Source organism: Archocentrus centrarchus, chromosome 12, assembly GCF_007364275.1.
Source record: "Archocentrus centrarchus isolate MPI-CPG fArcCen1 chromosome 12, fArcCen1, whole genome shotgun sequence".
In the NCBI taxonomy this organism is placed as follows: domain Eukaryota; kingdom Metazoa; phylum Chordata; class Actinopteri; order Cichliformes; family Cichlidae; genus Archocentrus; species Archocentrus centrarchus.
Window position 1 is genome coordinate 9,606,574 of NC_044357.1, and position 15,780 is coordinate 9,622,353.

Consider the following 15,780-nt stretch of genomic DNA (forward strand, 5'->3'; position numbering starts at 1 on the left):
TTCCTCTTCGCTGTTTATTTCCTCTTCATTATAGCACATCCTGCCCTGTTTTTGTTCTTCCCCTCCCACTCTTTTTTTTTTTTTTTTTTTAATATATTGTCATTTGCCACTTCCCTCTCGTGGCCCGTCTCATTTGTCAGGCCTCTTCTCTCTCTGCGATTTCCTCCTTTTTCTACGTCTTTAATTTCCACTGCATCTCTCTTTGTCTCTGACTCAGATGAACTCGAGGGCAAGGCCCCCCCCTCCCCCTCCTTTGTGGACTTATGGTTGTGAGACATGGCAGGGGTTTATATATATTTTTTTAGCATTGTCGTGGTCATTATTAATATTATTATTATTGTTATTATTATTATGGAACAACTGAAAAAAAAAATTGGAGAAGAGGTGGGGTATTGCAGTGGCACAGGAGAGTGCCCGTGAGCAGCGACACGGTAAAGGAGAAGAGTCTTTCCCTTCCATCCGTCTCCCTCCTTCATCCTGGCTTTCTTCATCTGTTTTACCATTCCTCCATGATGGCTTCTCCCCGATGTTCCTGCTCTCCTCTGACACTCCCTGCAAGTTCCTCCTCTCTGTTCATCTGCTGTCCCCATTCCCCACCCTCACAGATAACTATGTATTTTATTTAGAAAAGTTTTATTCTTGGCATATACAGAAATGATGCATTATAAATTGTTAAGCTGCCTCCCTCCCCCCAGCGTCGGAGGGGGCCGCTTCTATTTGTATATATGTGTACACATGTATTTGCGGTATCTTGAGTTTGTATTTGTGTTTGGGAGCATGTTGAACAGGGTGGGAATCCGATGCCAGCCAACAGCCGAATTTTGGTGAATTTTGACTGCCAGGCGCATTGAGTCAACAAGCGAGCGTCCACCGTCGGAGGCAGTTTTCTAACTTTTGTTGGCTTGTTCCATAGAAACAACAGATGGAATTTTTGTGTGTGTGTGACTTAAAAAAACAAAAACAAAAAAACTTCCTTTGTTACTGATCAATGGCAAAGTTAGTTTCTTGTTCTAGTGTTAGTGTGTGTGTGTGTGTGTGTGTGTGTGTGTGTGTGTGTGTGTGTGTGTGTGTGTGCGCGCGTGAGAGAGAGAGAGTGTGAGAGCAGAACACGTGGTTGCTTTACTTGGTTTTAATTTGAAATCACAAACATTGAAGTGACAATAGTCAGGTTTGCATTGAGCTGAGTGTGTTTGATCCAAACTGCTTGTGTCTAACTTGCATGAGTTCACACAGAAATCACCAAAGGTCAGTACTCTTCAGACAGGTGGAAATGTAAACAGTATTTTTTTTTTTCTCTTTCAAATAAATGAATGTTAAAGTAAGGTATGCTATGTTACTTTTATCCTGCAACTATGTCAGACATCGCACAGGATTTTCTACTGAAATCAGTTCTGCACATCCCAAATTTACACATTTTTATACATGGCCTTGAAAACACTAAAAACGGTTTATTTCACATTACTTAAGTCTTTTTTTTTTCTGTTTTGGCAAAAACAAAAACAAACACGTAAAAGTCAGTGTTTGACCTCAGTCGATGAAGACCTGACTATTGCGAAAGTTTGAAATCAAAGACTGCTGAGGAGGGTCACTGGATATGAAGACGTCCTGAGGTTAGATTAAAGTGTAGCTGCAGGCGAAAGGTTTGTTTTCTTTGTTTATTTTTTTGTACGGATGGTTTGTGTGTTTGAATCGATCGGGTGAGTCATGAAGCAGTCACACCACTCAGAAGTCAGTGAATAACTGAGATTAAAGCTAACCCACATGATGTTTTTACTGTCACCATTAACTGACAATTTTTGTTTTCTTTCTGGTCTTTCCACTGTTTTGTGGTGCTTGTCAGTTAATATCTAATGTATACTGGAAAGCGTGTGAGTGAAGATGCGTGAATGCGGTTTGCTGGCTTTCTTTTTTTTTTGTTTTTTTTTTTGTGTGTTTTTTTTTTTTACTTTTTTATGCTATCTGGCCGTGCATGTTAAGTGTACAGTGTATCATTTCTCAGACTGCATTAACAGGGCTACTGCAATGCTGAGCTCTGCTGGCCAACACAAAGACATTGGACCTATGAGCTCATGTCAGTGGGCGGGACAAAGGCTGCAGGTCAGAAGGACTTTGATTGGTCAGCTCTGACTGAAAGTTTCGGCCTGAGTGCTGTCTGGTTTGGGATTTCCAACAGCTCGCTCAGTGCAGTCGTCAAAACTGACATGGAACTACAAACCCCCTTCACCTCTTCATGGACATGGCAGAAAATATATAGATTTATATACACATGCATACGTGTGTGTGTATATATGTGTATATATGCATTTATAAATAACCAATGATGATCATGGTGATAACTAAAGTTTTTTTTCTTTTTTTTTTTTTTTTTAATAGAAATTTGTTTCCTTTTTAGCCCCTCTGTATTTTTAGTTTAGTGCTTTAGTTTTTTTTTTTCCTTTCCTTTCCTTCCTTCCTTCCTTATTTTTTTTCCATCTCTCCTCCCCTCCAGCAGAGCACTCGAGCTCTGTTGGTGCGTTGATATTATGGCTGAATGGATTCTGTATAGAAAAATGGTGAATAAAATAAATTATGAACTGTGTAGTGAAACATGAATCCTCAAGCGCTTGATCTAAAACACTTTTTTCTCCTTTTAACCCTTTCCCTGCCCCCTCCTGCTCCTCTCCCTCCTCATTCAGGATTCTGCTGTAAATAAACATGACTCTAACTGTAACAAGAGTGCACCTCTTTCTTGGGGTCACCTGTTAGTCACACAGGTGATTTCACTGCATGATTTGTTACACGCGAGCAGTATAGTGCAAGTAAAGGAGAAAAGATGGATGCACTAGTCATAAAGGGATGGGCATGTTAGCAATTCTCAGGTAGGCTGTGGTGTGTAAGTGATGATAGGTTTGTACTAAGGGGGCCTGAGTGTGCCAAGAAGATATCCCCCACAACATTACACCACCGCTAGCAGGATGGATCCATGTTTTCATGTTGTGACCCTACCATCTGAATGCTGCAGCAGAAATCAAGACTCATCGGACCAGGCAACATTTTTCCAATCTTCTGTTCAATTTTGGTGAGAATTGCAGCTGAAAGGAGTGGCACCTGGTGTGGTCGTCTGCTGCCGTAGCCCTCTGCTTCAAGGTTTGATGTTTCAGAGGTGCTCTTCTACATACTTTAATTGTAACAAGTGGTTATTTGAGTTCCTATAGGATCAAAGAGCTCCTCTGACCTCTGGTATAAAAGCATTTTCTTTTAGAGAAATGCAGCTCATTGGATATTTTCTCTTTTTTTGGACCATTCTCTGTAAACCTTAAGATGATTCTGTGGGGAAATCCCAGCAGATCAGCATTTTCTGGATACTCAGACCAGCCCGTCTGACACCAACAACCATGTCACTTTCTTCCCCATTCTGATGGATCGTTTGAACTTCTTCAGGTCATCTTGACCATGTCTGCATGCCTAAATACAATGAGTTGCTGCCATGTGATTGGCTGATTGGACATTTGTGTTAATGGGCTGTTGAACAGGTGTACTGAACAAAGTGACTGGTGAGTGTAATAATAAACTTCAAATATGGACTTTTTCATTTGCAACAATTTATTACATGTTAATATCTGATTAATGGATGCTCACAGTCCTCATAAAAGGAAGGGGAGCCAAGTGGTCATTATAAAAATCACCAGCTCTGGTTTAACTCATCAAAACACACACACACTAGAGACAGCAAAATAATATACAGCATATAATGTGAGTTGCAGTCTTTCAAAGGGACAGTTCACCCAAGCCTCTGCTCATGCTTATGTGTGCCCTTCCTTGGGTTCAGTGATGTGGTCGGTAAGTGTAGTTTGGTAGAATGATAATAGTTCCCACATGAAACTTTTCACAGTGAGATTTTTCTTCAGTAACCAGGTTATGATTTCTGAGTTTTTCAATGTACTTTTTGGTGAAATGTTTTATCCAACAAACAGTCCTGTAACCTACAGATTTTCCAATTTGCGTTAGATAAAAATGAAAAACAGAAAAAGCATCTAAAGTTCATATTTGAGAGCCCGAAAACAGACATTTTAAGCCATGTGGCCTCTTATCTGTTAGCCAGCTAATCTGTTGGCATATTAATCACTGAAACTGACTGTGTGCACTGGAAATAGGTTCTGGCAGTTTTCATATGCAGCTGTAGAATCAACATCATCTTCCTACCGCAGCTGAAATTTTTCCGTCATCAGTTACCCAAATCTGTGCAATGTGAACCGCATCCAGCAGATGGCAATAGAGTACATATATCTGAAAACACTGACACAACTCAGACGGTCATGAAAGGTCTGTTGTAGTTTTTGTTCTCAAATGCGCCACGCTCTGTGTGTTTTCACTTTGCGGCCAGTGTTACAAGCTCATTTTCCAGTATATATGAGCAGCACTGCAGTGTCTTTCGCTCTATGCATCAACATGCATGTGAGTTGTAGCAGTATAAAGTTCATTTTTTCACAGCCGGGCTGCAATGAGAGAAGTGGAAAGCTGCAGAATCAGAACAATCAACGAAAGAAATCATCCCTTGATTAAGTAGTTAACAGAAATGAAAGGCCTGCTCTCATCAAAGTACGGTAATTGGTTCCTGCAGGGCCCCGTAGGGAGATCTTAATGGGAAAATGGCTGCCTCAATGACAGACCAAAGACGCTGAGTCAAGAGTTTAGAGACAAGCTCAACAATCAGAATAATGTTGAGTTTTTCACTCTGTGCTTGTGTCTGTAGTGGATGTGAAGCGCTTTGTCTGATCTAATGTGACAGGTCAGCGGTAAAATGCACAATAAAACTTTAATACTTGTGTGTGAGCAGGGTCAGGAGAGAGCTACAGCATTTCTGAAGAGCAAGCCAATTTATGAAAAAATGCTGATATAAGACTTGATGTCCAGCTCAACTACAATCTGCAGTTTGTGCTCAAAAAAGACGCTGTTAAGTGCTCGTCCTTGCTTACAGACACCCAGAAGACCTTCAAACTGCCACATAGATAAACAACCTGATCCACTGACTAACTGATTGACTGCCTCATTGGATGTGTGGATGGTGGGGGAATGAGGAGCAGGACACTGGGTGGGTAGCTGGGGGAGGTTTGGGGGAAGGTCTCTGAGGTCAAAGCACGCAGGGTCCACCCCCCTACACCTATTGGCCAGAACGATCCACGATTCCCGTAGAGCTTTGAAGCCCTGAAGTGGACAGAATTCCACCACAGTCATGGGGATTGTAGCATGTCATTTGTAAGATATTTTGGCGAGATGGTCCTAAAACTTGGGGAGGTTGGCCCTTGCCTGGAATGCAGGGTTTTGTATTTAGAGACTCTCATCCTGCTCTTTCCTTTTGATCTTAAAATTAGAGACATGCAGGTCAAGGCTCAGCCTCAATTAGCCAGCAACTGCTGTAGGAATCAATTCTTTGTTTTAATTTATAGGCACAGAAGATCAATAAAATCCAATGAACATAGAGAATATTTGTCTAGTATTAAGTGTGAGAGCTGTACATATGCATATAACCCATGTGGATACAAACCTCACTGGTGTGTCTGTAATGTGTGCCAAACACAATTAAAATAAAAAGTTTTCCAATAATAATGATAAATTCTGCAGAAGTGTATAAAAAATGATGCAAAAATATTAAAAACCATACAGTGTCAAAAAAACCCCAGATTTGAATAGATGTGATAAATAAAAAACTGCAACAACAAGCTGTCACTAAATATACATAATAGTGTCAGTGCATATAGTGCTCTCAGTATATATATATATATATAAATTTTTTCTTTTCTTTTTTCACTGTCCAACTTCCGAGCTAATGCCAGGTGAGAAAACAGGAGAAGCGTCCGTTTCAGAGGTTGATTGCACTCACTTCCTGTTGGCTGCACAGCACATTTGAACACATATAGTAATTTCACCTATCATTACAGGAAGACACATCTAAGCAGTAAACATATAATGAGGAAAAGCTCATAATAAATTTCAGAGTCAGTAGCAGATGAACTCATCCACTGCAGGTAATTTAAAAAGTGCCAGTATTTATTGGCGGTGGCCCCTTAACTCATTTTAATGGCATAAAGGCTCCTTTGCCTTCTTCTTCTCCTTCTTCTCCTCTTTTCCAACCAGGCATTCCTGGCTTGTTTAAATAAGGCCTGCCTGCCTGCTTGCCTGCCTGGGCGGGGGTGGATTCCCCTCTGGCCCTTTGCCCTTTGACCTAATGTGCATTCCGTATGTAAAGTGAGGAATTCCTCTGAAGTTCAGCTAATGGGGTTGAGTTTTTTCATCCTTTGGTCTCTGCTCCTGCACTCGCCCAGTGGAAGTGGGGGGAAAACAAGCCTGACGTAGCCTTCGCTGTGAGTTATTGATGAGGTTTGTTGTTTGTTGGTGGTAGGAGAAGAATCAATGTCTCCCACCCGCAGGTTTTGAGCTTCAGTAAGTTTCTGCAGTGATCCTCATGACTAATTGATTTAATGGAGGGTGCTGTTGAGTGGAAGCATGAAGGTCTGAGGAGCTGAAGGCTCTTTGATGCTTCTACTGGCTGCTAAGCACTACAGCTCAGCTGGTGGGTTAATATGATGACAGTAAAATTATTACTGGTGCATATGAAGTCAAAGAGGTTTTTTTTTTTTTCTAAGGGGGGCTGAGGGGAAGCAGGTGGAGGGTGCAATATGCTATACAGACTGAGCCCCTTGTGGCAAATTTGTGATTTTGAACTGTATAAATATATATAGAACATAATGTCAACAAGCAAAATTACACATTATCATCCTGTGCTGACGTGATTCATAGCAGGCCAGTGAAAATTTGAACAGTTTCCATAAATTTTTGTTTAGTAGTGAAACATTTTGTTTGTGTTTTGTTACTGTCGCCTTTACTTCTTCACAAACTGCACTGATCTATAAAAACAAAATACCAACATTTCTTTGATCCTGACTTTTATAGGAACAGCTTAAACCTTTAATCGCTGCATGATAATGGGGTAATGACCAACTAGAAGAACGATTTTAAGAGTTTTTAGTGTTTCCTGGTGTTTATATACTGTCCCATTTATCCATCTGTCAATGGTGTTTCCCTTTATTTAAATCAAGAATATATTTATATATTCATTATTTTTTTTACACCAGCCTAGACTCACAAGTACCCAAAGGAACAGTTTTGGACATTTTTTTTTTATTATTTAAACATATAAAGCAACATTCAGCTGCTTTTTCACATGTTATAAACCAGTTATTAAATGATGATATAAATGCTAAATAGGAGGTTAAAATTAAGTGCTGTCATTGGGAAATTCAACTTTTTGTTAATTTGAATATATTTGCTATAATTAAGTATGTACCAGGGCTGTCTCAGTATCAGATTGTCACTTTATGAGTCCTGTGGTTGAGTAGTTCACATTAATGATGTAACCATAATCTCTGTTAGATAAAAGAATAGCTAGTTATGCTGTCCATCAAATTTATATTCACTGACTTTATTTATTGTGTGATTGTCTATTTTTTGTGAAACGAATTACACTTAAAATACAAGTATAGTTATGCTGAGGGAGTCTCTGGACATAACTGTAGAAAATGGGCAAATTAACCTTTTACAGATTTAATATATCTGTATTTGTAACATTATTTAAATATTTCTTTCTTTTTTTAATGGTTATTGTCATTACATGTATGTGTAGAACATTTTTGAAGCGAAATGGACAGCAAAATGAAAAACATTGTGATTACACCTACTAAAGAAATAGTTCAAATTTTACATGAGGTAAGGGAATATGCATAAACACGACTATTCTTTAAATAAAAAGGGAAGTTGCAGACAAATTTGCAGACTGTTGTAGATACAGTTTTGTTATATTACAGAGATTTTACTTATGAGATGTATCAGAGGCTTTAAAACCCCAATAATGGAAATGCTACATATCCACTGTTATCAACACTAATCACAGATAAAGAACATATGAAAATCTTTTCTGTTAAGTTTTATTTACAGCTGCTGCCTTCAGCTATTTTTCAAAAACAAATAACTAGTTAGAAAAATTGTGTTTATTACAAAATCCCATGCATTTTTTTGAACAGCGATGAGATATCAAGGTGACCAAAAAAATAAATAAAAAAACAATCCCAAGAATGTTTCTGAGCTCCTGATTGCTCTTCAAACACAGTATCAGGGTTAAAGATAAAGAAGGGAGGAAAAATGTGCCTGCCTTGTGACTTATTCGTTCACATGTCCTGCCCTGTGAACTTTTGGGTCATCAGATAACGAACCATCAACATTTGTGATTGCATTTCTCAGGTAAAACCGCGATGCAGAGCTGAAGTGATGAAGTGTATGTGAAGATGGATCATGGGCTTCTTTGCTGTTGTGCTTTAGGAGCCATGTGTACTGTTGGAGAAGCTGTAAAGGCTGTGCCACCCACACAGCTGGAATGTCATGCATGCAGTCCATAGAGTCTGTTTCAAGAAAGAGGAGAGAGGGGGGGGGAGGTGAGGTGGGGAAACCTCTTTTGGAAGGAGCCGGGTGCTCGAGGTGGGGTCTTCTACTACTGCTACTACTTCATGTAAAAAAGATGAAGCAGAAAACCCTCTTTCCACCCACCAAAACCTTCTCCGTTAACCTTTTTTTGTGTGTGGGAAATTATCAATGACGATCCATCACAGTTGTTTGGTCTTCAGCTAACGAGAGGAGAGAGGAAATGTTGAGAGGGAGAGAGACGCGAGATAGAGGGATAGGGGGTTGGTAGAGGTTAAAGGGCAGAGGAAGAAAGGAGGTACATTTTCGGAGGATGGGAGGTTGGGAAAAGGAGAGGGAACAATAACTCCCATGTTTAAAAGGCTTTTCTCAGCCCCCATGACACCTCACACAGGCAGCAGTTTAAAGTCAGGCCTTTTAGCTGGATCTGGTATTTCCCCCTCAAGCTCAGAAGAAACAGTTTGTGAAATGTTTCTTCTTTTTTATGTTTTTAATATTTTTTTTGCTCGTGTTATCTGCTTAATAAAAGATAGACTTCAGCACACTGCATCCTATTGTCCACAGGTGTATTCAATTCTTTAATGTCCTGTAGATTGGCCAGAGTTTAATTAAAGTGCAGCTCTGTTTATTTGGGAAATATTTAACTTCCTACATTTTTTTTTTTTACAGTGAAACCAAAAACAAAAAAATGTGGGGGAAAAAAATCAGATGAAACAGAACAGTTTGAGCCTAAAGAAATACACCTAATTATCACAGAAATGTAGATAAAGTTTCCTAAAACGCATCGAATGAACTGTCAGATCTCTAAGGAATTATTGTACTATATACACATATAAATGAATGTAGGGATTTCAGTGAAAGCAGCTTTTTCAGAAACTGCACAGCAAATCATTTTATGAACAGATTCACGTTTATGCTTAAAATGTAAAAGTTTCCATTGTGGGACCCTCATAAATGTGAGCTAAACGTTGAATTTAAATCAGGAAACGTGTGTTTGATATAATCATAAAACAGGTGCTGTTTTAGTGTTTACAGAATAAATGATTCACATTTGTAAATCTCCTAAATTCTAGCTATTCCAAAAGTCAATTTGATCTTCTGTAACTGAAGAATACAAATCATGTAATATGAATTAAAGACAATTCAAACTCACCCTTTAGTGACCACAGACAAAGATGTTTTAAGGACAGCTATAAAATGGTTGAAATTGTCCAATCAATAAATGTCTTTTACCTCCTTTGTTTGCTAGTTTATTTAAAAATATAAATTTGAAATAGGGTTCACATTTTAAATACACAAATATGAAAAAACTGTATCTCTCTGTACTTTCTAAATTGTATTGCTTTTATTTCACCAGAGGTAAACCAAGTGTGAATGGACTCCAAAGAAGTGTGTTCAGTTTTACAGTCCTACAAAAATATTTACATAAAATCATTTTAACAAATAATTGACTCATATCATATATTAGTCCATGCTGTGTCCTTTCAACAATGAAATTATTATTTTTTTTTTTTTTACAAAAGTAATTCTGGTGTATTCCTGTTAATTACTCTTTAATCACTTCTCAAACATTTTTGGAAATCTTCTTATTAATAATCACAATAAAATAAATGATTTATTTTCATTCCTTATGAAACTAGATTTTTTTTTTTATTTTAAAGCCAGCCTGAAGTGAATCATTTCATTTATCCAAATCGTTTCTGAATCAGTTTGTTTTTAAATAAATTGGTTTATTTTAATATGAAAAACAGTTCCATCTCATAAACCCACTTACTATGGATTCACTCATTTTCACCCACCCCTATCAGTCAGTGTTTTTGTTTTTTGTTTTTGTTTTTTTCAGTGTTTTTGATGTATATTTCAGATTCACTAAAAACGACTTCGCTTTCTTTTCTGTCTGTTTTCAGTGGGTTATTACTGAGGATAGAAACATAGTGTAAAAATAAGGTTTAGCAGCAGGTATGAAATCAGAAGATATATACAATAACTGGTCTTCATGTTCGGTTTCAGCGGCCCATAAACTTTGACAGGACTCGGTCCAGTATGCGAACAGTCACAGGGGGGAAAATTTCTCTCTGTATGGATTCAGATGGGGCATCACTGCCCCAAACCATCACCGGATCCATCATGCCCCGCCTTACATCAAACGCATTTTGCCGACTGGCTGCACAATCAGATCCCTTCTGAGTGGGCTGGAGTCGGGTGGACGTGTGGGGAGTAAAAAGTGGGCCCTCTCCCACTGGATAATGCCATTATTTCAGCTCCTCTGGCCAGGAATGCCAAATTTCACAGCCCGCTACTCCTCTCTGTGCGTCAATCAAAGCTCCGCGAGGGGCCGAGGCGCCCAGTGGGTCCGCCTCCAGCACCCTATGATCCGATCCAACCACTGATCCCTCACAGGCTGATCCATACAGGGTAATTATGCATATTATTTTAAACTGTTATAATGATTTCACGTCTATCTAAGTTAAAATCATTATTCTAACAATTAGTTTGATGAAGTTTGGATATAGGTGCCCACTACAGACACATCCGACCTCCGCCTTCCTGTCATAATTATATTAAATCGATTATTTTAAATTTTAGGTCAGTACCGTAGGCCTGATCCTTAGCTGTCCATGTCCTGAGAATAAGCTGGACTTAGTCCATATTTTAACAAATGAGAAGCTTACTGTGCCCTCGGAGACCAATTACACACTGAGTATAATCTCCTTTATAAGCGCACAAAAGGTTTGTGCGCCACACAGTAAACGCAGTAATTAGTGATTAAGTATCCAGATAGTGTGCGGGGAGATGATGAGAAATTTGTGAATGGGACACATTTAATCAGGTATTCGTTGTACGGTGTGACGCTTCCCTGGCCGCAGCCAATCCCGTGCGCGCTGAAAATGTTGAACACGCCGAAACCAAACCAATGGCGCATCATATAGCAAAGACTAGCGCAAGAAGAGGCCAATCAGTGGGAGGCATGCAAACGAGGAATTTGCTCCGGCAGGCTCTGAATGTCAAGTAGTCAAAGATGGAGTCCGGATCTGCGAGGCCGTGTGCTTGTGCATGGAAGACTTGCGATTTTTTCCTGACTCTTCGAGCGCCGCAGATTTGATCTCTACCCGCCCGCAGCCTTGTAGGATGACGGCGTGAATCCTCAAACTAGCGGACTGCGAAGTGTGGTTTGTGGAGAGGGTTGCTTTTCTTTGTTTTATGGACAACTTTTTTCCTTTTCTCCCCCCCCCCCTATAACGGATCGTCCCTCCCTTGGCTAGATACTATTCATGATTTTGGAGGAGGAGGTTATGGAGGTGGAGGAGGGGGAGGTTGTCCACTGTGAGTTGTAGCCGATTTTTTTTTTTCTTAAATTGTCAGGAGCTCAGTGCAAACTTGGAAGTTGCAAAGGTCGAGATACGAAGATTGTCTGTTTATGTGACCAAAGGGAGCAAAACAGCGATAAGAGTTGAGTGAATCCCGCGCGCTGCGCATCTGGAAGCTGGCTTCAAAACTTGATCAGGACGCGATTTAACGCCTTGTGGACAGATACCCGCGTCCTGCACCTTACCGCGCTGTTATCGTAGTGCAGTGGGTCTCCGAGGGGGGCATTTTCACGGTGCTAGCGTGTGCGTATGTTTGTGCAGCCTATATGCTGTTGTGCAATCTAACAAGTCGTCGGTATGGTACTGTGGGTTTGTGAGAGCTGGCCGGAATGGCTTTCAGAGCAGAGCCAGTGCTTGTAGGAGGCGTATAGGCCGCTCACAGAGATGTATGGCGGATAAAGCTCCCAGGAACAGGTAAAAAAAGAAAAAAAAGAAAGAAAGAAAAAAGGGAACACCTTGAGGTGTATTTATAGGAATCGTCAGAATGTATCAGGAATGAACAAGGTTCGTTGTGTTCTAGACGTTTGCAACGCCTCGTTCCTGTCATGCTGTAGGTCCTGTACGTTGTGTAACTGTGCATTAATTGTGCAAAGTTGCAGGACCTACTTCACTTTTATTTCAGGGGTTGCTACAGTTTACAGTTCAGTAATTTTCCTGTAATGATGCAAACTTTTTTTTTTTTTTGTTGAGTTCGTCCCTCTTTTGAGCTCGTTTCTGACTGTGTTCATTTTTGCACATAACTAATAATTATAATATAGATGGTATTAAAAAAAAAAAATTCATAGTTTGGCATTATCAGCCCGTGGCTCTCTGAAACCTTTGAGTGTGTGTGTGTGTGTGTGTGTGTGTGTGTGTGTGTGTGTGTGTGTGTGTGTGTGTGTCCCTCCCTGTTCCAACCTCCCATTTCTCCACCAAAATTAGAATGCATGTCATTCACTGGAGAGAATAGGATGGGCCCACATGCTGGGAAATTCCCATTCTCCCAGGGTGAGAGTAACCAATGCTGTTTAATTTGGGAAGTTCATTTAACTCCTCAGCTGAAAAGCTATACTGTTAATCTGTAACATCCTAACTTTTGTCTCCCAAAGATGCACAATTACAGGGCTGTACTTGTTGCCTTGAAAGCAGGATTTTGTGCTGCAGAACCGATTTGTTCCTAGTTTACTTTAGTTAGTTTGCAAATCAAACTAAATTAGATCAACTTTGCCTGAAGTAACTGGAATTTTTCATCTGATCTATTTTAAAAGGTACAAGAGTTTAAAATGAATTTGTTGCTGAAAACACTGATTTAAAGGACTGTTTGTTGCAGGGGTGAGAGAATAAGGTGGGTAGTTGAGTCAGTATGTGCAGTGGAGGCTGATGGTGTCCATGTTGTTGTCCACTGCCCTTTTTCTGTTGCACTACTGGACACTGAGATGAGCAGTGCAATATTAAAAGGGCATTGGCTGATGAAACAGACACCCGCACCTCCCTTTACTGCCTTAACTCTTAACCTGCATATAGAGCGATTAGGGTGTGTGTAAATATGATGCAACTGTGTCTTCTAATGTGTGAAAAGTTGTAGATTTTAGGCCACGCTCAACAGATAATTTCAGTTACACAGAGAAGAAGTCAGGTAAATTTGCATTTCAACACCCACCTTCTCATTAAAAAAAAAAAAAAATATTTATTTGTTTAATAACACCATTGTTTCTTATTAAACGTAATTGGAGTTTGGCAGTGAAGAATGGCTGTCCCCATGACCACGTGCTGACACATGCTGAGGTCAGCTGCTTTGACAATGTTGCACTACTGTACCATCCATTCTAGCAGTGCAATAGTATTGTCATAGCATTTGGCCTCAGCTCACACTAAAACTGGTGCTAAAGGGCTCGTTTCAAACGAGCTCGTGTAGAAGTGGCTGATGGCAGGTATGGTGGCAAAAAGCCTCCTAAGCTGTTTACTCAGTGCTGTATTTACAGAGCAGAGTTTACACACATTTGTAGGCTAACATAAGTCCGCATGACCAGAGTTTTAAGTAATGGTAAACAAATAAGGCACGTAAAAGGAAGAAAATACATATATAGTCATTTAAAAAATACATTTTTTTTTTATCAAGCTTGTGTGACGTAAATGATCAAATATCCCCCTTCAGATCCCAAGCAAAGTGTGGCTGTCTATAAAAACACAACTAAGGATGAATTTAAAAAGAAAGCAGGCACAGCAGTTTATTCATGTTAAGAGATTATCGGGATTTTTTTTCTGCCTTTTGTATTTTTCCTCATCTTGTTTTGTTATCACACCAGACACTGAGGTGGTGTAAAATAAGCAGATGAAAAAGAAAAGGAGGAGGAGGAGGAAGGGTGGGAGGTCAATGTGTGTGTGTGTGTGTGTGTGTGTGTGTGTGTGTGTTTTTTTGTTTTTTTTAGCATCCTCAGTGGTAGCAGGTCGATGGGGGGAGGGGACGTTTGTGAAGAATGTAGGGAGCAAGGCTCTCTCACCCTCTTGCCGTTTGCCTCCTCTTTATTTTCCTTCTTTCTTTCCTTCCGTGTCGAGATTAGGTGTCACCGCTCCTGTGTGTGAACCCTAAAGTAGGAGAGTAAAGACATTTGTTTTGACGACTGTCAGCGGACCTTTCTGGGTGGAAATGTTTAACCACAGTCCAGTTGCTGTTACAAGCTGCTGCAGGAGGACACGAGGCATTATTAAAAACAGACAGGAAGCATATTTTTGGGGCACAGATTGCCCTGCTGCAGTAAAATGTTTCAGGTGAAAGAAGTATTGCTGTGACTGTGTAGTAAAGCTGGTTTATAGAGTCTCATTAGGTCTCTCCAGAAATTAAAAAAAACAAACAAAAAAAAAAACACAAGTTTTAAATGGTGGGAGAAGTGACTCACATGTACTGTAAAGGTGTGTTTTTGTGATTGCACACTGAAGGGAAAGCAAAAACAGACTTCAGTCACTTCACTATGTGAAATTCTCCCTGTGTAAAGAACGTGACTTGTTTAGGCTTGCTTGCAATGCTTGCTGGGAAATCCTGGAATGTGTGGAATGGGGGACGGTGGTGCTTCTGCAGTTATCTGACTGCATGGAGCAGCAAGTATCCTGCAATGAAACCCAACATGTCAGCAGTGCTTTGTGAGCAGCTTTAAACCTGCACGCTTAAACTATAAGCAGGAGAAATAATTCAGTGATTACATGAACTCAATTATGGAGCAAATGTTTTGCTTGTTTTGTTTGTCATTTAGTTTTTTGGAGCTCCTGCTCATGAGTTTGATTTTTGTTTTGTTTTTTAAAAAACAAATAAAAGAAATTATGACACATTTATATGATTAATGTTAAACACAACCAAATGTGTATTTCTGTTTTGAATTATTCATTTAAGGGATTTCTAAAAAGCTTTCTCATTAATCTGCTGTCATGTTTCTCTGCCACCTTCTCCCTAAATAAAGTCAGTAAAATTGTTTTAATCAGTTTCTTTTAATTTTCTTACAAAAATGCTCTTTAAAAGGGGAAAAAAAAATGTTTTTTAAATGAAATCACAGGATTGGTTATCAGATATAAAATTCTCACATAAATGTGAATTAACATCCACTGACACAGTTTAATAAATGACTCGAAAGCAGGGGAAAACATGAAAATGGGCTGTTTTTGTATTTAAAATTCCCATCAGGTCTAAAATGGGCTGTTTGTTTCAAAGTGTGGATGTTTTCTGCACTTACAATTCTGACAGTTTTTATTCAGAAACAACTGATTTGCCAATTGAGCCTAATACAAAGTTACAATGCATTTATTAGAGAAATGTTTTGAAGCTAATGGTGTGCAATCCCACTGAACTTTATTTTAAGTTTCAAAAGACACCTTAAAGCCCACCTTAAAGGCAAAAATAGCAAACTGGTGTAAATACATGTGAACTCTGTCAGTGTTACTGTTCTGTAGAAAAAATAAAAGGACACATGGTTACGTGTGAATATCTCACATG